Genomic DNA, 25,105 nt, shown 5'->3' with positions numbered 1-25,105 from the left:
GGAACTGGATACCTATGGTTCTGTGCACAAGCTGGCCTGTCTAGGGCTACAGGCTGGTCTATTTCTCTGGCTAAGCAAGGGCTCCCAGGTACTGCAATGGCTGCACCCACTCAGGCTGCCCACTGACTCTCCCCAAGGAAACCTACAAAAGCCAGGAAGCATCCAATGAGGTAAACAGAAAGAGCAAGAAATGTTTTTCAGAGATTGTAGCTTATTAACACATAAACCCAATACATTTAGTCTTGAATGAGCCTTCTTCAGGGTCTTGTTTCTTTACAAACTGCTCAAAAACCACCTGTTTTTAAGATCTTACAGGACAGAGCTAATTTTTGAGCAGCATATAAATAAGCTGGTCAGACACACACTTGAAGAAGGCTCTTTTGAGATGACATGTATTGGAATGACATGTATAACTGTCATTCTTTCCAGAAGCATTGACTCTCTCAAATAGGAAGTTCTATAATCGCTTCTTGTTCAGGCTGTGGTTTTCCCTGGGCATCTTCCAGGCTCTGTCCTCATCTTGTTGCTCTTGCCTGACAACTTGCTGGATTGAGAAATACTGATGAGGGATAGTGAAACATCTAGAAACCAGCCTGATGCTCCTCCACTTGTCACCTAATTAAAAGAAGAAGAATCTGCTGAACAGCTAAAGGCATGTGAATCCCTAAACTTGAGGTGGTTTTCTTGGTCTTATTTTGACTTATTGTGAAATTCCTCAGGTGTTTCTGCCCCAAGCGGCACCCACAAGCTCACTTCACACCTGGCTTTGTGTGAAATTTCACTGGCAACTCTAATCAAGCCTGGGCCCTGTGGCTGACTGCAAATGGTGCAAACGGTGAAATGCTGCAACATCAAGTGGACTGGAAGGACACATATCCCACAGCCAATTCCCTTCTCCTTTGTCAAATAAAAGTCCTCTGTCATATTATTAAACAATTCATAATTCCACAGGGCTTGTCAGACTTCCAAGGTTGGACCTCTGCAACTGCCCGAGAATTATAACAGCCCTGTGATATTCTCACTACATTTCACAAGAGGTCTGATGTGTCTGAAACCTGACAGCTGTCAGGGTCTTATTGCACCAAGCAGGACAGATCATTAATAACTGCAGCTTTATTATTCTACCTCCTTCTCTCCAGGCTCATATTGCCTTTCATCTTTTTTATTGCTCCACTCAAGAGCATCAAGAAAATAAACAAAGCCGGAACAAATGAATCCAATAGAAACACATATTAAAATACATCCATACATTATTTTATAGACATGTACGGCACTAATTTCACTTATGCTGTCCTTGGTTAAATGTTCATGCTATCCTTACAGGCTCTCTGGTTAGATTTAAGGAGCCATAACAACACCTTCTCCATTCTCCGTCTCTGACTAGCTCATCAGGGAATATGGGTCATGTCAATTACTTTCAGTCAGTTCGCTGTGACTATCCCTGAACGAAAACTCCTGGGATTTTGCGGGTATTCACAACGAATTTGGAGAGCCTGTTCAATGTGGAGAAAATGCATGGAAACATTAAAGACTGATCTCCGTTGTACTAGTGTTAGACTCCACCTATGACCTCTAAATTACTATAATTAAACACAGTACTTTCAAAGGACAATTAGAGTGGGAGGTTCTGGCATTGTCAAATGTATTTATTTGTATTATTAATGGTAGTATCCAACTAAATAGATCCACTAGCACAGGAATTTCCGCTTGTGCAATGGAACTTCCTCTCCTGCCCCCATTTGCCCTTGTTCCTTTCTGAAATCTGCTCCAGAAGATTTTGGGGAAATCCCAGAGCAGATGTAGGGGGTGGGAGCAGGGGGGCTCACAGGGAAGGGAGAGGGAGGGACATTCCCTTGTGCAGCTAAAAGTCCTTAGTGGCTAAATAGTTGGTTAGGTAAATTTCCATCCCATCCTTTCTCCCAAAGGATCCCAGGGCAAAAACACTAAAATAGTAAAGCAATGGAATTAAGAAATAAAAACATATTGGGACTTCCGGGGTTGGCGCGATCTGGGAATGGCGGATTCCCTCCGAGCTCCGGAGGGAATCGGCTCAGCGGGGGACGGGTCTTTGCCGTGCCGGCGACACGGGGACCCTTAAAACCGCAGGCACGAAAGCCTGCGGACTGAAGACTCGGTGGGTGCCTTAAGCGCCCCCCCTGATTCGCAAAGAGCCTTTTTAAAGGCTGCGGAGGGGATACGGGGGGTGGCGTGGCACCGAGAGTCCATCGCTACCTCTGCTGAGCGAAGCCGCGAGCCATGACCGGAGAGCGCTGACTTCCTTCCTTGAAATTCGGCTGAGAAAAAGAACCCGTGAGTTAACTGAATTTGGATTCTAAGAATTTCACCTATTGAATTTGAGACGATCGGGGGATGTGTCAAAAGGAAGTCCGCACCCCCCCCCTTGCAGACGATCCAGAGCAACGATAAAAGAACTAAGCTGGAGTGCCTACCCTGTAAAGGGTGAGTTTAAAAAGACAGTAACTTCCAAGATTTGGAAAAGGAATCTTTTTTTTGAGCAGGAGAGAGGAGTGTTGGAAGGGGTATATTTCTGTTGTAAGCAACCCCCCCTCCCGGGCTCGGGAGTGTCCTACTTTGGAGCTGGGATAAGAAGAGCAGAGTTTGACAGCTGTCAAAGCTGTCAAACGGACTGTTAATAGTAGAAAAATTGTTACTTAAGACCCCTCTGGATTAAAAGGAGTTACAACTGAACTAAAATTGTTGGAAACAAAGAATCAATAATAAGACAGAGGACTGTTGGAGAAAAGAACACTAAGTAACCAGATTCCCTCTAGGGGGAAATCTGTGGAATTACAATGGCTGTGGATGGAAAGATACTGGGAGAAATCGAAAGGATGTTTTATTTGGTTGGAATCTTACAGGAACAGACTACGGCTATGAGTGAACAATTGATGACCTTGAATCCTGAAATAAGTAGTTCTGTTCAATGTAATGAGAACCTGGCTGAGAAAGAATCCACAGCTGAGCCGGAAATGATAACCAAAGAAGAGGAGAAGACAAAACAAGAAAGAGAAGAACTGAAATGGGAAAATATTGTCCAGAAGCTGACATCTGTGGAATATAAACAAGGAGACTATTGGACTGAACCTACCACAAATCTACGAAAGATCCAGAAGATGAAAGTGGAGGCCCTGGGAATTTATGAAATCAAGGAATTTAAAATAAAGAAGTATAATTGGGGCCTCCACATAGACTCTGACTTTGATTATGTTCAAAATTCATGCCTTGTGGAAATTCCTCAGCAGTTGCTTGCAAATATGGGAAGAGATTTTGGACTGATTGTGAAAGAACTCTTTCGAGACGTGAAGACCGACATAAAGGATTGCCAACTAGGCCGGCGGAGAGGGACTGAAAGAGATTTGAGAGCCTCGGACGTAAGGAATCCGGGCTAATAATTGCTATTTTGGACATGTTTTCGGAAGGGACACAAACCGGGGAAGGGAGGGAGGGAAGAATCTAGTTTCAACAACACTTAAGACTATGGGATTTAGCTAACAAGATTATTATTTAAGACAAAATGGGAAATCGTTGGAAGGGAACTGAGGTCCAACTTAGAATAAATTTAATTTTGCTTTTTTTTAATATATATATATATATAAAGGACTAATATTAAGATGGATAAGGAAATGCCAATTTGCTGATACAAATTTGGGAATAGGGATGCAAGGGAGGGGGTGGGTGGGAAGTCAATGACCAGGGTTAGAAAATAAGTTTTTTCTGGAAACTATATATGTTTGTTGTTTTACTTTTCTGTTTGTTTGTTTTTATGTTTTTTGTGTTTTTGTCTTTGTCTTTGTCTATATAAAATGTGAAAACCCAATAAAAATTTTATATAAAAAAAAAAGAAATAAAAACATATTAAAAACATCGAAAAACATTTTAAAACACAGTGGTACCTCAGGTTACAGATGCTTCAGGTTACAGACTCTGCTAACCCAGAAATAGTACCTCGGGTTAAGAACTTTGCTTCAGGATGAGAACAGAAATTGAGCGGCAGTGAGGAGGCCATATTAGCTAAAGTGGTACCTCAGGTTAAGAACAGTTTCAGGTTAAGAACGGACCTCCAGAACCAATTAAGTTCTTAACCCGAGGTACCACTGTAGTTGTAAGGATCAGTATCTGCTAGCTACCAGATGCCTAGGTAAACGAGAATGTTATTAAGTTCATCCTGAAAGTTAATAATAAGGGAGACAGATGCACTTTACCTTTCCACAAAAGGGACACTGCCACCAAGAAGGCCCTGTCATGGGTTAGCATCAAGTAGCCAGTGGGTTTCTCCTGCTGATTGTAGGGCCTGAGGTCATTAATAACACTGATTGTGGTAGCATACCTTCCAACGTTTCTCTGATGAAAATAGGAACACCACATTCCATAACGATAATTTTACTATTTATACCCCACACATCTTACTGGGTTGCCCCAGCCACTCTGGGCAGCTTCCAACATATATAAAAACATAATAAAACATTAAACATTAAAAAAATCCTATACAGGATTGCCTTCAGATGGCATGGTGGGTCAGATAACTCCATATCCTCCAAAACTGCTCCAATGAAAATAGGGACATCCTAAGGAAAAGTGGGACATTCTGGGATCAAATCAGAAACCAGGACAGCTTCTCAAAATCAGGGATGTCCCTGGAAAATAGGGATACTTGGAGGATCTGTGGTTTCCAGGACCGAAATGTTGATAGGAATTTCACTCACAGCAATGAAGAGTAATTTGATGCCATGGCCTTTGGCTACTGCAATAAAGTTTATGATGGCGATGACAAAGAGTATTTCATCTCCCATTTTGCTGTGTCTTGTTTTCATGGTGCACTTTTTAGAAAGTACAGGAAGGATCATGCTATACATCAGAGATGGGGAACAGGCAGGAAACATCAGGGGAACAGAGGTTGGACTTAAACTCCCATTAGCCCCAGTCAACACATGCAGCGGTCAAGGATGATGGGTTTTGTAGTGTGTAACAACAGCTGGAGGGCTACAAGTTCACTATGCTTGCTTTATACAGTATATTTATAGATATAAGCTGTAGGGAGATGAGCAGTGCACTTCTCTGGAACTGGCTTGGGCATGATCACTAATAATGAAGCTCAAATCACACTGTGGCAGCCCTCTAAGCATGGATTTCATTCAATTTATTTCTGTAAATCTGAATATGGCTGAGATGACCAAGTAGCAGCACTGGGTGGATTGCAGATAGTTTGTTCAGACCTGTTTTAAGAAGCATGCATAGAGGCAACTCTCTGTGTTATGTCACCTTGAACACAATAAAGCCTCATTCATCTAGATCTCTTCAATATGGGTCCATTTGAGGTGGGAAAGGCACATATTTTATGTTCCTCATTGCTCTATAGCTATATGCTTTATGTGTCTATTTTGGAGGCCTTTCTGTTGCATACAAATTTTGTAGCATTCCTGGTGACTGGATGTGAATGAGGCTGTGCTCGATTTGAAAGGGAAAATAGAAGGGATTGGTAAGAGAAACCATTTTTTAAAAATGCTTTACGGTTCTTGTCACATTCATCTTCACAGGTACAGGCAGGGAGAAAGCAATTTGTCCAAGGACACAGGATGATCTTCATGGATGATGGGGAGAATGGGCTTCAGGTTGCCACGTGCAACTGTCATGTTCAAATGCAACATGCTATTGCTGGTGCCCTATTGCCCGCAAGCCATAAAATAAACTTGTTTGTTGTGCCAGAAGTTGCTGCTCCCTAGAGGACTTATATGTGGTCTAAGAAGCAGTGAATAAATACCTTCATGCCAGTTCTAGAACTTTCAAGATATTCAAGCATCTTCATATACCTAAGTCTTTGTAAAAACAAAGGTAGAGCCAAACAATGAATTTTTTCTGCCCGCTCTGCCAAGTGTTTATATTACGGTTTGTTTAGCCTTTTGGCTAAAAAAAGGTACCTGAGGCAGCTCACAAAGAACTGATGCACAAATACAAATATATGAACAATACAAATGCTAAACAAAGAAAACAAAACATTAACATTTCAAGAGTATTAAAGCCCAAATACAAAAAAAAAATCATAGATGATTCCCCTCAAAACTGTTATACAAAAGCAAAAGTGAGGCAATGGATGCACCATGGAGGAGAAATTTGATCCAGTTCACAGTTAAAGCTGAATCTATCAAACTCACACTTTCAGAAACAAAACGAGAACACAGGCATCCTCCAAAATTCACACTTATCCAATTTTATGATGTGGTTCTCCAGTGAAGTGGAGGGGAAAGTGTGCCTAAAAATCAATATATTTATGAAATTAACACAAAAATGTGTTATAGTAGGATAAAGGGTTGCACAAATGTGTGTGCTAGTCAAAACTACATACAAAAATGAGTTTATTAGGGGAATTCATACTAAAATGCTTTAGAATTTTCCGGGAGGGAGGGATTGCAGATTGCTGCGGAAATGTGGGGAACTGAATTGAAGATTGGGAAAATGAGACCATTCCATTCCTACTCATCCCTAGTATCAGCCCAATGGATTTAAGAAAGAAAGAAAGAAAGAGAAGAAGAGAGAAAAGTCACTTCACAACAAATTGATTTCCCAGCTGCTTCTCCTCCCCCCACCTCTGGTGCTCTAATTGTGAGTTTATTCTTACAAACGTATGTTTGGAACCCCACAGCGAAGGAAAGTGGTGTCAGGGTGAGGGGACAGTCCACGGCGGAGAAACAGCAGGCTCAGCAAAGGTTCAGTCATTTGCACACCCACCACTTCTGTGTTATAAATCAGTCCATCCCGGAGGACCTTTTCTCTGAAAAATGAGAAAAAGAAACCATCAGGGTCATGTTAAACACACAGGCACATTTAACTAATTCCTGAAAGGTAGCATCCATTGAAAAGCAGCCTCTAAAACAGATCTGGCACAGATTTGGCTGTGCTGTTCGAAAAGAGAATGGGAGAATAAATGGGCACTGCTTTTCTGATGTGCCCTCCTTACATTTTCTGCTCATGATTAACTTGATGTATGGAGCCTTCTGTTTTCATCAAAACAAACCACCTCCCTGCCCCTAAATCTCAGAATCCCATGAAGGGTGACTGTTTGACTTTTCTATACTCTTCACAGTTACTTCACTTTGTCAGGACAAAATGCTTCTCCGTCTCTGTGATTTCCTTTTGCATTTCTGAGGCAATACCACCGTAGCCCATCCCTTTCCCTCCTTTTCTTTCTTCTCCTCTTCCTTTCGCTCCCTGAAATCTGATCTTTGAAGAGGATTGGACAAGGTGTGTTATCTTTGTGGACTTCAAACACCCGATGCTTCTTGGGAAGATCTGAGCTGTTTGATCTCACTCTACACCTCTCCCCCTCTCCCTCTTTGTCTTTTTCGTTTCCTTTCCCAATAGTGCTCACACCATCCCTTTCCCCAGACCTTTCGTTCTTCTCATAATCCTATTCTTTTATTTCTCTCATAAACTTATTTCACCTCACAGATGCCTCCCACTACGCAACCCTCCCCCCCCTTAATAGTGATGGCTGCTACCATGGTACAGAGCTGCAGTTTTTCCCATCGACTCAATTCTCTGAATTGTGTTCAAGAGCCTAGAAATGAAATTAGGAAACCTTTACCTTTCCGTTTAGCAGGTTGTGCATGATAAATTAAATTATTTGTATATATTAGCAAGCTTATTGTTAAGTTGTGGGTGAACATATCAGACGACACAGCGATTCTTCAAACAGCTCTTGTTTATTCACAGGCCAGAACAGATCTGAACTGAAGAGCTCAGTCAGCCTGTTTATATAGAGCTCCAGTACAATGTAACTGTAACAATTTTCCAAAACTATCCAATCACTGAATGCCACTTTCGATCCCTTATTTGCATAACTATCTACAGTATCCCCCTGCTGGCCCAGGGTGAGAACTTCAGTACATAACACATATATTTCAATGGATGACCTATGAAACTTCTGTAAGCAACTTGTGTGTGATGTCCTCAGGTAGGGGTGGTGTGTGGGGTTGAGAGGTGACTGTGTCAGTTATGCAGCTAAGTTCCCTGTGGGGAACTGAATCATACAGCTAAACCCTCCAGAAAGCAGGGTTGAAGTCACCGCTCATAAGCTGAATGATGTCATAATTAAGTTCCATGAATGACAAGTGGGTTGTCCCTCTTACCCATCAGACCTGGTCCATAGGTCTGGCAACCAATATGGATCTGGCCTGTTAGGCCAAAAAACTTCTCTACCCTGATATACAGGATACCTCAACCAGACGATTCCTGTTTCCCCATCTGACTTTATGCAGCATCTACCTACAGTACTTACCCCAATACTTTTCACCACACTACCATTAATGCAGGAGCAATATTATAACTCTCCAACTGAATTATTAGGCCTTGCTTCAGGTTTCCTTTGTGTGTGATGTTCAGCTTTGTGGGGCCCATAGCAGCTGGATCAAGCAACCCAGCAATGCATGCCAGGTAACTTCCATGTAGGACTTCAGATATGGAATTAAATTTTATTTGTTCTCTCAGACTTTTTTTAATTTAAAAAGTTAAACTTTTAAATTGCCTCCTTCATATTTTTTTTTGTAGATCGCTACTGCCATTATTTAAGGGACACAGGTGGCGCTGTGGGTTAAACCACAGAGCCTAGGGCTTGCCAATCAGAAGGTCGGCGGTTCGAATCCCCACGATGGGGTGAGCTCCCGTTGCTCAGTCCCTGCTCCTGTCAACCTAGCAGTTCGAAAGCACGTGAAAGTGCAAGTAGATAAATAGGTACCGCTCTGGCGGGAAGGTAAACGGTGTTTCCGTGTGCTGCTCTGGTTCGCCAGAAGCAGCTTAGTCATGCTGGCCACATGACCCAGAAGCTGTACGCTGGCTCCCTCGGCCAATAAAGCAAGATGAGCGCTGCAACCCCAGTGTTGTCCGCGACTGGCCCTAATGGTCAGGGGTCCCTTTACCTTTAGTACCATTATTTAAGCTGCCATATACTTGTATGGAACTTTTCTGTTTCTTAATTGTACATGTCATTAAATGCCTTTTTAGGAAGCAAAGTGATACATAATTTTAAGAATGTATAATGTAGCATGCAAGTGTGGAGAACTGCCTTAGGATACTAATTCAATTCCCTACTCAGCCATGAAGTCCACTGGATGACCTTGGGCCAGCCACCATCTCTCAGTCTAATCTACCTCACAGGGATGGTGTTTGAGGGAAGCGAACCATGTGCACTGCCTCGAGTCCCAGGATATTCATGTAATAAAATGAATATATAATTGTGACATGGAACTACTATATCTTTCTATCTATCTTTCTATCTCTTCTCAGTTTTTGATTCCCCTTCCCTGAAATGTTAAGAGGTAGGAAGTATGAGCAGTCTGCTTCTCAGATTATTTTATTGGTACTCGCTTCACCCACATCTGCAGTAGCCATTACAGACCCTCATCCATCTATCCAGTCACCCAAACCCAACTTCAGAGAATGCTACGAATTGCAAGCCAATTGAATTTGATATACTTGCCCCCAAAGAAATGTATTTAAAGTCTGAGATTGCCTTCAACTCACAGAATTTAAAAAATAACCTTGTTTTCCCCAGCCTTCCGGTTCATTATGAAGTAGCAGGGGGGCAGGCAGCTCAGTCAATCCTCAGGCCCGATGTGTCATCTTCACCTGGAACAGAATCAGTGTCCTAGCCTTTGGAGGCTCTGGGCTACAACAGTCATAAGGACAACAATAACCCACTGGACACGGCAAACATATTTTGCTTGTGTCCATATTTCTCTTGCCCTTGTTACATGAAATGTCTTTCTCGACCGTTGACCAATCACAAAGGGGGGGAAAGCCAGTTGTTTCCAAACGATGCTATTAAAAAACAAAATGACCCGTCTTGTACCAAATGGCATACTTCCCAAAGTGATAAGTAAACTTGCATTTTCTTGAGCACTCTGTTTGAGCTAATAATTTACAAGAGCATGAAAATAGCTGCCCTGACAAAGTCTCTGGCTGGTCAAAATACAAACCCAGCCTAATGTTTGGGCTGTCACACTCCAGAATAATGTACATTTCTCCACTAACAAATCAAACTGCTCTGTTCTCTCCCTTAGGCAACCTTTTCTTTATTACCGTCTACAGCTGTCTGCTGAGCCAACTTTTCAGTTTGGTACTATGACCCAGTGGTATTCTACTGTAAATTCCCAAAGCTTATTCACTCTGTCTTCTGCGCTGTGAGTGTTGGTGGAGAAAGGGGCTTTATTTTTATTGTGACAATAAATTCTCCTTGTGAGAGAACCAAGCCCTTTGCTAGTAGCACCGTAGGACAGAATGAGGGCCCAGAAACTGTGGAAAACAAAATGTTCACAATAGAAGCAACCGACTGGTAGGGAAGACAAGAGATTTGTTATCCTGACTGGACAATATAGGCAAGGGACATCACGAGCACCTGCTTACAATACATTCTTGGAAATCCATGATCCATGGTAAAGAATGTGAGCCTCCCCCAGGAAGCAAAGTGGTAAATGCTAGATCAGAAGTGAGGGAAGCTTTCTAACCTGAGGGCCACATACCCTCTCAGGCAACCTTTCAGGGTCCACATTCTAGAAGGACGTGAATCTTACACAGCAATCCTGGAAATTTGCTAAGGCTAAAAGAGAAAGTGATTGGCCCATTGGCTTAGCAGGAATTTGAACTTGGGTCTCTCCACTCTGCCCAATGCTGTAGTCCAGGTAGCTTATTCAGGGTCCTCAAGATGTTATTGATCCCCAACACATCTCAGCCACAATCAGCATGGTCAATAGTTGGGGTGATGTGGTTCCAAAACATCTGGAGGGCACCATTTTGGCCACATCTGCTCTAGCCACTTTACTAAAGGTAAAGGTAAAGGTAAAGGGACCCTTGACCATTAGGTCCAGTCTTTACCGACTCTGGGGTTGCGGCGCTCATCTTGCTTTATTGGCCGAGGGAGCCAGCATATAGCTTCCGGGTCATGTGGCCAGCATGACTAAGCCGCTTCTGGCGAACCAGAGCAGCGCATGGAAACGCTGTTTACCTTCCCACTGGAGCGGTACCTATTTATCTACTTGCACTTTGATGTCCTTTCGAACTGCTAGGTTGGCAGGAACAGGGTCCGAACAACAGGAGCTCACCCCGTTGTGGGGATTCGAACTGCCAACCTTCTGATCGGCAAGTTCTAGGCTCTGTGGTTTAACCCACAGCACCACCTGCATCCCGTCACTTTACTACTTAGCCACTAAAAGTGAATGGGTTAAAACTTTTGTGGGATGGCCAAAAGTTGCAGGGGATGAGATCAATTCCAGTTATCGCATTTGTGGATCACCGAGTCCATTCTTGTGTTCCACATGATTTAACAGGAAAGCAGATCATTCAGAAAGTTCAGCTTACATGCTGATTAGCCTGCTGCTCACAACAGCAATATTACTTCTTCTTTTTTGCAGGTCAATCAAACACCATGCGGAGACTCTGAAGCTGCTTCTGGACTTAGGAACACCCCTTTACAACAACTGAAAATATACTTTATTGATATTCTGCTAGAAAATAGTTCTAATAATAGTGTTCTAGATGAATGTAAAGGTCTGGCTACTGAAGTGAAATAAATGTAGCATTTGTCGATGTGCTCATATTTGAATTATTTCATATCACCACGGAAAGCAGTGAGTTAAAATTGATGCATAAAGTCATGATGCTGAATATTTGATTTTGTAAAAAAATGTGGTAATGGTTGTAGTAACTAGTAGACCCCTGTGTATAGTGAGGTATATAAATTCAAATAATAATAGTAGTAGTAGTAGTAGTAGTAGTAGTAGTAGTAGTAGTAGTAGTTTTTGGATCACTGTTGAGGAGGGGAAGCACATACCTTGAATGAATGCACACAGTGGGTGGTAATAGACTAGGGTCTCTCCTCATATCTCATACCCTGCTTTTTGAGGACTGAAAGGTGAGGTTCAAATGCTTTTGTATGTAAAATGAATATAAAACAACATTTTCCATTCCTGTGAATTGGACATACAGTGGTACCTCGGGTTACATACGCTTCAGGTTACATACACTTCAGGTTACAAACTCCACTAACCCAGAAATAGTACCTCGGGTTAAGAACTTTGCTTCAGGATGAGAACAGAAATTGTGCTCCAGTGGTGAAGTGGCAGCAGGAAACCCCATTAGCTAAAGTGGTGCTTCAGGTTAAGAACAGTTTCAGGTTAAGAACGGACCTCCAGAACGAATTAAGTACTTAGCCCGAGGTACCACTGTAAAACATGAGCTTTTAGAAGAGCATAGCCCTACAGATTTGGAGAACTGCATCTCATCTAATCCACCTATCTCTGCTGTTACATAGAATCATAGAGTTGGAATAGACCACAAGGGCCATTGAGTCCAACCCCCTGCCAAGCAGGAAACACCATCAGAGCACTCCTGACATATGGTTGTCAAGCCTCTGCTTAAAGACCTCCAAAGTAGGAGACTCCACCACACTCCTTGGCAGCAAATTCGACAGTGACAGTGACACTGTCGAACAGCTCTTACTGTCAGGATGTTCTTCCTAATGTTTAGGTGGAATCTTCTTTCTTGTAGTTTGGATCCATTGCTCCATGTCTGCTTCTCTGGAGCAGCAGAAAACAACCTTTCTCCCTCCTCTATATGACATCCTTTTATGTATTTGAACATGGCTATCATATCACCCCTTAACCTCCTCTTCTCCAGGCTAAACATGCCCAGCTCCCTTAGCCGTTCCTCATAAGGCATCGTTTCCAGGCCTTTGACCATTTTGGTTGCCCTCCTCTGGACACATTCCAGTTTGTCAGTGTCCTTCTTGAACTGTGGTGCCCAGAACTGGACACAGTACTCCAGGTGAGGTCTGACCAGAGCAGAATACAGTGGCACTATTACTTCCCTTGATCTAGATGCTATACTCCTATTGATGCAGCCCAGAATTGCATTGGCTTTTTTAGCTGTCGCGTCACACTGTTGGCTCATGTCAAGTTTGTGGTCAACCAAGACTCCTAGATCCTTTTCACATGTACTGCTCTCAAGCCAGGTGTCACCCATCTTGTATTTGTGCCTCTCATTTTTTTTGTCCAAGTGCAATACTTTACATTTCTCCCTGTTAAAGTTCATCTTGTTTGTTTTGGCCCAGTTCTCTAATCTGTCAAGGTCGTTTTGAAGTGTGATCCTGTCCTCTGGGGAGTTAGCCACCCCTCCCAGTTTGGTGTCATCTGCAAATTTGATCAGGATGCCCTTGAGTCCATCATCCAAGTCGTTGATAAAGATGTTGAATAAGACCGGGCCCAAGACAGAACCCTGTGGCACCCACTAGTCACTCTTCTCCAGGATGAAGCACCCTTTGGAAGTACATGTAGGAAGTGACCCACAAACCTTCCGTTCCAATACTTGGCATGTTCACAAATGCATTATGCTGAGGTTCAGGAGTGGAATGTTTCTCATTTTTTATTTGCCAGTGCAAAATAGTTTTGCCAGCCAGTTAGCTGAATATTTTTATTAAAATACCCTGCTGAAACTTCCAGCTTCATATTTGGTCATTAGCTGAGTAACCTGCCAAGGTAATACTCTGTAGTTAATGACCTTATTTTATGTCCTTTAATATTCTTTGTTCCTACAGGGTTGTTTACGGCAATGAATAAAATTATATGATCCATGCATAAGATCAAGGAATAGAAAACAGAGCAGTGAAATTAATGTATATTTATCTATATCACAGCTGAAGAAATATGGATGGACGTTTTGATGGGTAACAAAATGAATTAAACCAAAATTAATCACATGGTAACTATGTCTGATATAATAAACAATTTTTTCAGGAGGACCTCATAGATACAGCGCCATAACCACACAATCACTTGATGCTGGGCACTCCATTCACTTTGAGGATGTTGCCAAGGTTGGCCACATGAATTATTTGGAACAATTCCAGCCAAAGAGTCCTTGAAGTTCTACCACAGTTGCTCGAATGAGTGGCTCAATGAGAAAGCCGGCTTTATTTATTTCATTAATTTTTAAAGGCAGTTTTCACCTGCTCTTCATTAAAGTAAATACAAAATTGTAATAATAAAGCCATTTTAAAAGCAAATAAGAACAGTAAATATTAATCAAATCCCAAAACAGTTCAGCAAAGGTGAAAAAAAAAAATTTTTGGTTTTCTCCTGCTTTCCAACTCAGGCATGTGGGTGTCCGCAGCAGAAATATCAGAGTGGAGGTGTGCATTCAACTTTATAGTCAACGGTTATGCAATCTGTGTACCTGTGTACACAAACATTTAGGTTGCACACTTGCAAATAATATGCATATTGCATTCAATGGATGTACAGTCCATGCACCTATTTGCAAAACATGGGTAGTACAAATCAACAAGTGTACACTCTTTTACTCAAACACATGTTCAGTGTAATGTGTGAATATGCCTGAACCTCTTTTTGTACATATAGTTCTATTGTGGGTATACACATTCTAGATCTAGGATTCTAAGGTCCTAGCCTAGGATCCTTTCTTTTCATTTTATCAGATATTAAACTTGTGTGTGACCCAGGGAAGACATCCCCGATCTTGTAGGCCAATTCTCTGAGATTACTATATTCAATGTGGAACTTGAATCTTGAGTTTTTGTTAACAAACAGTTTGAAAGACCTTGGTATCTGATAATTTTTTTCATCATCTCTAGAATATTGCATTCTCTTAAATCACAATGATCAACATGCCTACACAGAAGTCAGACCCTGTGAGTTCATTGGGGCTTACTCCCAAGTTAATGGTTAGCCTTAGAATGCAAGCCAGAGCTTTTCAGGATTGGGAGGTATATGTAGAAAGTGAAGTTCTCAGTACTTTAAAAGTCCTCAGTTCTCCTAAAAGTCAATTGGCCAATAGATACACAGACAAAGGCACTATAGGTTCCAAAAAATAGAATTAGCTCACTGGCATTAAAAAAAATCAGACATTGAAAGTGACAACATTATCCTTAGTTTTACGTTAATTCCTCTTCTGCTGTGCATATTTAGCCAACCCATTTTTATTTAAGCTTTTAGTGATGTCAAAGAACCCCCAAATGCAAATCTTGGTTTATACTTACAATGAATAATATCCTCATCTGTTGCTTACATAAGCTTCACATTGGCACAGATTTCCCATTAAAGGGAGGATACCCTTGGAGGATGTTACTACAGCTGAGAGCTGTAACTTAAGAGGAAATGGAAGGTTTTCTACAGATAAATCTATGACCATAGGTGGGAGGAATCCTTTTCTTGATCCCAATGAGTTACAAATAAGGAAACAGTTTATCCCATGAAATGAAAACTTACCTCTATGGAAAATAAATGTGAAGTTTTAATACTTATATTTATGACTTTTGCCCAACTTGACCAGTTACAAGGGTGTTCATTAAAATCTATTATTATTATTATTATTATTATTATTATTATTATTATTATTATTATTATTATTATTATTTGTATACCACCCTATACCCACAGGTCTCAGGGTGGTTCACTTATTAAATGAATGGCAGGTGCGTGAACCCTTGGAAAAGGCAGGTGTTGTGAGATCTGTATGGAAAATAATCCCTCCCTTACATTTCATAACATTTATACACCTCTTGATTTAAGAAAACCCCTCAAACCAGTTTACAAAAGATAAAACAGGAAAATCAAGCAAAACTCAGAACCATATTTTAAAACATACAAAAGTTAAAATATTAAAACACAATAAAATTACTTCATGGTCATTTTCTAAGCTGAAAAATCACAGGATGGCACTCTCAAATATTTCATTTCCAGATGGGAGTGAGTTATGGCACATTATCTTTCAGCTCTGTTGGAAGCAGTAAATTTTTCTGGACCTATTTCAATCTGGCTTGACCCAAATGGACTTTAGGCTCCATTTAGGTACAGTGCTCTACAGAGAGATTTACGAAACCTGATCATTAGGTTTTGTGAAGCCCCTTGCAAAGGGAAACATCACTCTGGGTGATAGTACAGCTGTGTGACTTCCTTTGCAGAATTAGTAATCATAATGTACCAAGGTGATTTCAAGATCACTGCCATGTGCTATACAGTGGTACCTTGAGTTACATACACTTCAGGTTACATACGCTTCTGCTAACCCAGAAATAGTGCTTCAGGTTAAGAACTTTGCTTCAGGATGAGAACAGAAATCATGCTCTGGCGGCGCGGCGGCAGCGGGAGGCCCCATTAGCTAAAGTGGTGCTTCAGGTTAAGAAAAGTTTCAGGTTAAGAACGGACCTCCGGAACGAATTAAGTACTTAACCCGAGGTACCACTGTATATGTATGGGGCTATGGAAATTACAACAGATGCAAAATGCAGAATAGTGGGAATGCAGTAACTAGATCTCTTCTACTGAGAAAACTTCAGCCTCCATCCTCATCAATCAGCCTACTCCAAGAGAGGAGTAGGAAACATTTGGCTCTCTAGATGTTGTTAGGTTCCAGCTCCCATTGGCCCATCCAAAATGGTCAATAGTTAAAGATGAGGGGAGTTGTACTCTCTAAGAATGCCTGGAGGGCCACAGATTCCCATCCCTCCTTGGCATTTTCACTCATCAGTGAGCCAGGATTAGCTGAAACTTGCTGTTAAATGTTCACTTTGCCATTGCCAGGCTGGGTGCCTCATACTGTGCAGAGCAACCCTCAGAACTACCTGTTCTTGATTTGCTTAAGTACCAGAAGTGCCATGTAGATGGAATCAATTTACACCCTGATGTCTCAGCATTGATGAGCTACAGAGCCAATTTAGGTTCTATTTAAATGCATGAATAAGATGAAAGCTTTTGAAATTAAGTGGTTTAGTTGTTTGTAAAGTAGCACAGGATTTCATTTTTTTATTTTTTTTAAAAAGAAAAATATATGAGTATATTATCTTGGAATGCTTCCTGTTCCTTATATATTTGAACCAGGGCTATACAGCTGAAGTTTCTCTTATGTATGTGTGACTACCTGGAATGCAATTGCTATTTTAAAATAATTTGAGTAACTTCCCCTGTATGTACTTTAGTATAACGCTTGGAATCATGTTTTCATCTTGATACAATGAGATGAAACCAGCCAGCCATGCCCCTCAGCCCGTGCTTTAAAAACAGTAATTTGCAAGCTTTAATTCCTCAACCATTAATCCTGTTTCCTGTTTTTCCTGTTAGTCTGTTTCCTCAAACCCCCATTCATCCTCCTCATCTAGAGTAGTTCAAATATATTCAGTTTTGCAACCTATTTTTGTGTGTATGAATGTGTATGATCTCTCCAAGCCCTCAGCAAGGCATCTGTAATGTTGTGTAATGACAGGATTAAGAAAGTAAAAATACCAAACTCATTGCTTTAGACTAACAATTTATTAGGCATTCATTACTGCCAAACTCAATGTGAGCCTATAAATTTGCATGCATTTTATTTTTTTTACTGATGTGACCCAATTAGAGAGAGAATTGAATTTCATTAAAACGTATATATACACTGCCTTTCATTCCAATAAAGAGCTTCTTTCCTCTGTGCCTTTCATGTCTTACCCAGGGTCTTCTTTCAAGAAAAGCTGCAGGCTGATGCATTGTGTATTTAGACTCAGATCTTTACCTTTCACTTCTGTCAATTCATCCCCCCCCTTCCCATTTTCTAGGGAGCCAGATGTGTCACTTTCAAGTATGAAGGATAATCCCTCTCGCTTCCACAGACATTATTGTTAGGTTCTTTGAAGTGTGATCAGCAAGAACATGCATGGATGAGTGTGTGTTCCTGCACTCACTCCAAAGCTTTGCAACTTCCACAATGCCCACCTTCTCCCTTATCTTCAATATGAGAGCATACAATGCGTATTGGGTCTTCTGCATTGTTCATAAATCTCCAGGGCATAGTCTCCTTTTTTTTCCCTTTTCCTTTCTTTTTTTAAAGGCCTTTTTGTGTGACATTTACCTTGTGAAAGAGAAAGAATCATCTGGGGACTGCACTTCCAGATAGCTATAATTCTGTCCTAAGGGGGCATTTTAGCTAGTCCTGGTTACTGCCAGTCCATTTTGGATGTGTGTGTGTAATGTACAACCAATCAGTAGTGCTGGGCACTTGTGCCAAGGTAGGTGAGCTGGCATTACTGATGCCTGCAGACTGCCAAGATTGAGCCCACGGATAGCGTCGGATTGTTCTGGATCACATTAGGTATGACTGAAGGGCAATCTGTCCAGAAGCCCATCAGAATTCTGGCCCACAGTGTATTGGCTCCTAAATTTGAGCCTGAGGGATATTTGGCAGGGATTTAACCAGCTTCATTCATTGGCCAAGGAAGGAAAATATATTGGAACAGCCAGACCAGCAAAGAAACCTCTTTGGCAATAGGCCGAACCAGGTCATTAGGTAAAGCCTAGCTTCTGGGGCAGGCCTGCTTCCTTGAATAAATAACAAGGCAATGTGGTTTCTTGTTCATTGCCTGTGCCTCACTTCCCCAAACATGGCCCTGTTGATGGCAGAAGCCAGGCCTCACAACACCTCTCCCTTTTCATTGAGTTTGTTCATTGTTGCAGTCTGGCATTTCATCTCCACACCTAGTGAGTCTTGGTGTCTGAGAATTATTAATTTGGAACTTGTATGACATAAGCATGACCTAAAGTGATCATAATGGGATGGAACACAAATGGAAGGACATCCTATCTGTAGAATGCTGAAAGAGGGACCATTTAGAAAAAGGTTGTGTAAGAAAAACATTCAGTTAAGCGAGCATGTGGCGTTTGCCTGTTTGTTTGAAAATGTCTGTATGGGGGAGAGAAAGGGTTAATATGTAGACCAATAGGAAAGCCGGAGGCGGAGCCTACCTGTTTATAAAAGGGCTTAGCCTGAGGTTTGGAGGTGGGTAGTTGGTTGGTTTTAGTGGGTTGATTGGTTGGGAAAGGCAGTTGGAAAAGCAGTTGACAGACAGTTGGAATTAGAGAGACAGTTAGGGCAGTTGGTTCTTGTGTGAGGGGAGGCAGAAGAATTAGAGACAGGATAAAAATAAGACTAAGAAGGTAAAGAGTAACAACGTTTTGAATGCAGTTAAAGTTTATTAGTGTCTGCAATAAACTACACTCTTCTTTGTTAAACTAAGAACCTGAGTGAGACTAAGTGATTTACTGGGGAGGACCTGGGAATCAAGCCTTTATCAGGAGAAACTGGCCACTCTCCAGGCACCTGGCTTGATCTCCTGTTGACCTCCCTGTCTGCATTCCCCAGCAGGATACAGGCTAGGTCGCGATAGGCGATCCTTCTCAGCGTGAGAAGAACACCCCCTCTTTCCTGCCCCCCCCCGGGCAGGGGAAAGAGATAGACAGAAACGTATTTACATTCCTTTATTTCTGTCTTTGCAGCGTTACAAAAAACATGACTGCTCTCTTCAAACTCCAGCAGTCGGAAAAAAAAACAACACCTCCTGCACTTCCTGTACAGGAACAAGAGGAAGAGCTCATATTACACTCTGAGCTAATTCCGGTGCTTCACACTGTGAATAGACTGTACCTCCGTTTCCCACGGACAGTCCCAACATTCCCATTATGTTTTGCTTTCAAGCTACCAGCAGCTCGTGGCTGCATTGCTTCAATATCGTAACAGTTCTTGTGTGAGGAGAGGTAGAAAAGTTAGAGACAGGATAAAATAAGACTAAGAAGGTAAAGAGTAACGACGTTTTGAATGCAGTTAAAGTTTATTTGTGTCTGCAATAAACTACACTCTTCTTTGTTAAACTAAGAACCTGAGTGAGACTAAGTGATTTACTGGGGAGGACCCGGTTGGTGGCAGCGGATTAGTGGTGTATGGGTCAATAGTCCATGAGATGATCGGGGGCTCTGTAGAAATGCCACAGAAACCAAATGCCTCTTCTTGTTTTTTGCCTCAGACTTGCCTCGTGTTGTTGTATTTAGTTTCTCTCATTATCTTATTTTGTTACAGTTTTATTTACTATAAGGGGGAAGTGGGGCAGATTGATGCAGAAAAATTCAATCTCATACTTTATGTACCAAAATGAGTCAAATAATAATTTTTTTTGCTTTATGCATGGCATAACTAATCAATATTATAATAGCAGTCAAAAGAACCATAGAACTTAGAAGATAATGAGAATATAATGACTTGAGTAAAAAATGGATTTTGTATCATTCTGCCCCACCTAGGGGCACTTTGATACAGTGGATGGGGCACTTCGATACAAAGTGTAAATTGTATGAGAATGGTAATTATTTACAAAAATTTAGTTACAAAAAACATTTTTTATTGTGAGAGATCATAATCAGCTTTACAATTTGTTACTTAAAATGTAAATTACGTATCAAAACTAAGTGTTTCACACATATCATAGACTTTATGGCAGGTTTTTTTAAACAAAACATCAAAACTTATATTAATCTTTCCTCAAACACCTATCCATTAAAAAAAAAAAAACTTTGGGAAAACTTTAAAAAGTATAAGAACTCACATTAGGTAGTCAAAAAATAGTAAGTTAAACAAAATGGTTAGAAAAAAATAAGATAATTAATGTTTAGCTTCTATTGCACATTATATCCACTGAAGTCAAAATAAATAGTATAAAGAGATGCTGTTCGAGATGTGCCCTTTGAGAAACTTGGTTTTGGCAACTGCAAAACAACATCCTTGAAAGCAACGCTTGCCTTATCTTCTACAATGGGGAAGACAAACATACAAGATCCTGTTTTTTTCCTGAGATATGACACTTGATAATCAGTCATATTATATTTAGAAATGACTTTGGCCACGTAGTAAACAACAGTTTTGTTTTGTTTTGTTTTTTCAAATTTCATGAGTAGGAAATCAGTTTAGAGATGCAAACTTGTATATTGGGGCACTATTGTACACTAGCGGGTCACTTTGATACACTAAGACACAGGGCACATTGATATGTATAAAAGCGCCCCAACGGACATTTTCAGAAAACTAACAATTATTAATAAAACCACTGAACTTATTTAAAAATCACATGTAATCCTGATTACTGAATGGGATAACTTACCTTTGGTATTTTTAAATCTTAACTAAATGACGTAAAATAGCATTGGAACACTTTTACATTTCACGTAATTTTTTAGTTGGCCAAGCTAAAAACACACCTACTGTTGCAAACGCCAACGGCAAACTGGTGGTTGGCGCGGTTGCAGCTGTCATACTCACACATTTATAGACACATTTTAGTGATGTCACAACACGAATAATGTTTCTCGATATTGAAATATTCTTGGTGTATCAATGTGCCGCTTGCATCAATGTGCCCCGCCTCCCCCTAAAGCTTAGTTTACATTTACGTGAGCCACTTATTCTTCTCAAAGAAAAAGTAACTCTGCTGAAGTCTAAGTGCTGTCTTATGTAGGAGGGTCTTGGGGGTGACGGCAGAAAGGGAGCTAATGGCTTGCTTAGTAGTGCACTCAGCTTTTCACTTCCTCACACTTATATTTGAATAGTTCTTGGTTTTTTGAGGTCAACAAGAGCCTGCTCTGCACATTTTGATCTGCATATTTATTTATTTTTTTGTGGGGGGTGGGGTGGATGGGATACAGAGAGTTCATTAACTTGTTTCTTCCAAATATTTTCTTTATGATGCCTTCTCTTTGAAATTTATGGGAGTCACTTAAGTGTCAGATAAGCTAAGTGGTGCATTTCATTAATGGAATTTAATAGAGAAGACCTTAAGATGGTTTGCCGTACTTGTTTACAATACATATAATTCATAAGAAGGACATCACTCAAGCGAGAATTGCTGTGTGATTGTAGCAAGGTTATAAATGGGATTTTATTCTCTCTTTTTCGAGTTAATGGTAGCCTGACTGGGAAAACTACACATAAAAGAGATTTAATGAGTCTTTAGAAAAGTGTTAAAAAGTACAATACACAACTCATAAATTACAGTTATAATCTTGAATCCAATCATGTTGGCTAGAATATTATTTGCTCCAGCAGCCATTTTTGCTAGGCTATGAACAGGCTGTTCCTATGTTGCAGCTACTCATAAGGTTCTGCTGTAGACCCCTTGACTTTTGCTTTATAAAATAAGCAACTGCACTGGATTGAATACACCTGACAGGAATCATAAGAGCGCAAGCTCAAGTTCACGCTAAATTAATTCGTGTACTAAAGAAGGCCTCAGTTTTGGTTTGCATTAAAGAATCTCAAGAATGATCCTTAAGCTGCATGCACGCACAATCTGCTTTAAAGCAAACTTATTCCATTGAGTCTAACCACTGTTGAGCCTTTCCAGGCATTTCATCAGCAGTGGATTAATAATGTAAAGTATTCTATGAGATGAGTTATTTGTTTTTTTGCTAGGAGATTAAAAGGAATCACTCGGAAAACCATGCGGGTTTATTACAATAATAACTTTCATAAAGCGATAACAAATAGGAGTGCCATATTATCATCCAGATCAGTCATTAATAGTCACAATTGCTACTTAAGGTTCCTAAATCAGTTACACAGACCAGCTCAGAAGATCATTTCATTTAATAATACTAATAAACGAAATGAGTTGCTGATTACATTGATCGTAAGCAGGAAGAAAAGACGCTATAATTAAAGAAGATACACGGGCAGAAATAAGCCAGTGCTCATCAAGCTTCTTTAACAACAACAAAAACCTGGCTGCTTTTAATCAGCTTTAGGAACAAACTCTTCCCTCCTGAGCCACAGGTGTCAAAATATGCATGGATTAGGCTTTTGCAAACCTCCACCGTTCTAGAGGATTGCTGAATTTTTAATGTACATGGTCAGCTGCCTTAAAAGCATGGGCTTAAAGGGAGAAGGGGGAGTTTTGAAATAAATAAATTAATAATGTTGCATAACATAACAGCTTAAGGTAGGGTTACCAGATGTCCCCGTTTCCTGGGGACAGTAATTCCATACTTGGAATGTCCCCGGATTTCATCTAACGTCCCCAGGAAATGTGGCAGCAGCAGCGGCAGTCTCAGCAGCCTGGAGCCAGCCTGGTAGCATAGTTGGCTCTGACTGGCTTCTGGAGCTGCCCGCCTCCGTGGTGTCCAACATTTTGCCTCGCTGGAAGTCCCCATATGATGTGTTGCGCACAAGACACATCATATGGGGACTCGTGTAGGGGCTGAAGATGCGGTGCTGGGCACTGCCACTGGGCAAGAGCTGCTCAGGGTCATTGAGCTCGGTGTGCCGCTGCAACTTTGCGCTCAGCTCGCCGTCAGCGCCATTGCCCCAGGCCGTTGGATCGACTTGCAAGCGGTGGCTCAGCTTGTTGGCCAGCTCGTCGTTGGCCATCACGGATGAGAGGCGAGCAGGAGACAAGCTGATCCGGCCCAAGTGAGCCTCCTCCTGCTCGCTCGCTGCCGGCTCTGCCCTGGACCCACTGACTGGGTGCGCCATGCAGCAGATGGGCAACCACCGGACGATGCCTGTGCAGGAGACACCCAGACAGGCGGGCAGGGCAGCAGCAGGAGGAGGGGGTTTCTGCTAATGCTTACTCCTGAGTAAGCCTGTAGGGGATCGCAGTGCAAGGAGGGGGAGGGAGAGGGAGGGAGGGAGGGGGAGGAAGCACAGCTAGCTCTCCAAGAAAGGCCGGGACCCAGAGGAAGGCCACGCAACAGAGGAGACCACAGAGGAGAAGATATTACTTCTTTCTTTTTTAAAATAACTTTCCCCCTCTCTTTTTTAAAATATTGATTGATTGATTGATTGATTGATTGATAGTGCCCTGGATTCATTGAAAAGATCTGGTAACCTTAAGGTAAGCTGTAGTGATGCCAGCATCAGGAGAGCAGCTCCACGCTCCACCCACCACACCAGCAGTTGCTGGGTATGACTCAAATGCACCACATATTTTCTCAAGTTGTGAGATTCACATTTTTGCACTTTCAAATGGAAGTTGCACTTGGAGCCTCTTTTATAAATGTGTTGACGTTCATTTCATGGGTGAATTTAACTGGAAAGATTATACTGCCTTTGATTTCTGAAGTTGCTATGTATTTTTGATCAGTGGAAAAGACCTTAGTGTTAACTTGAAAGAGCCTGACTTTCCCCATCATGTACTTTCTATCAATCCGGCCTATTATTGCAGCAGTGAATTTACATGAAGAACAGGATTTTGAGCTGTCACTCAGACAGGAAGCTTTAGGACTATCAGGCCACGGACCCTGAAGTTGTTTTTAGATAATCATACTGTTAGCAGAGAGAACTGACCACACGCTGTCTAAAGCTTTCAGCGCCATCCTGTGTATGTTGTTACTTTTCCAGAAGCAAGGCCCACTGGGTTCAATGCTATTTACTCCCTAAAAGTGCTTAGAATTGCTGCTTTGGAGTTGAGCTGCATTTGATCTTTTCTGCCTTATGAAATTAACAATCTTATGGGGGGGCGGGGAGATCTATACCTGTGGCCTTACCCCACATTCTCAGTGGCCCTACTCCTACTGCCCACATGTTGAGGGCATGCCTACAGAGAGGAACCCTCTCTTTAGGAATTACATCAGCCAGTATTCAACTAGATCATTGCTCAATGGTAAGGGTTACTGCAGGGATGCAGGTGGCGCTGTGGTCTAAACAACTGAGCCTAGGGCTTGCTGATCAAAAGGTCGGCGGTTCTAATCCTCACAATGGGGTGAGCTCCTGTTGCTCGGTCCCAGCTCCTGACAACTTAGCAGTTTGAAAGCACGCCAAAAAGTGCAAGTAGATAAATAGGTACCTCTCCGGTGGGGAGGACGGCATTTCTGTGTGCTGCTCTGGTGTCGGTGTTCAATTGCACCAGAAGCGGCTTAGTCATTATGGCCACATGACCCGGAAAAACTGTCTGTGGAGTGGACAAACGCTGGCTCCCTCGGCCTATAAAGTGAGATGAGCACTGCAACCCCAGAGTCGTTCGCGACTGGACTTAACTGTCAGGGGTCCCTTTACCTTTAAGGGTTACTGCTAGCACAATGGGACTTTCTCCTCTCTCCCCCATGTACACCCTGTGCTGTCCCCAAATCTGCTCTGGAATGTTGGGGGAACCCCCCAGAACACATTTAGGGGATGAGGTTGGAGGATGTTCCATTGCACAAGGAGAAACCCCTGCTCGGATGGAATGTTTGCCTTAGTGCGAGATCAAATGCAACCCAACACTGTGCATCGCAGTGCATCGCAGTTGTGAATGGGA

At 41.7% G+C, this 25,105-nt stretch overlaps 1 long non-coding RNA gene across 2 annotated transcripts; it reads right to left on the bottom strand.

Annotated features, from left to right (window-relative positions):
• Nucleotides 1-1,280: 1,280 nt before the first annotated feature.
• Nucleotides 1,281-18,849, bottom strand: LOC309539024. 2 transcript variants are annotated; one of them, XR_014222611.1, is made up of 3 exons: nt 18,795-18,849; nt 6,635-6,787; nt 1,281-1,493 (listed from the first exon to the last, which is right to left on the bottom strand). It is a non-coding gene; the product is annotated as an uncharacterized lncRNA (long non-coding RNA). The 2 variants fall into 2 exon arrangements; XR_014222612.1 differs by lacking the exon at nt 18,795-18,849 and adding an exon at nt 7,601-7,661.
• Nucleotides 18,850-25,105: the final 6,256 nt, after the last annotated feature.

Source organism: Podarcis vaucheri, assembly GCF_965113315.1.
Source record: "Podarcis vaucheri genome assembly, chromosome: 1".
Taxonomy (NCBI): Eukaryota; Metazoa; Chordata; class Lepidosauria; order Squamata; family Lacertidae; genus Podarcis; species Podarcis vaucheri.
Note: the sequence above shows the minus strand (reverse complement) of the source record. Positions and strands in the feature narration are given on the sequence as shown.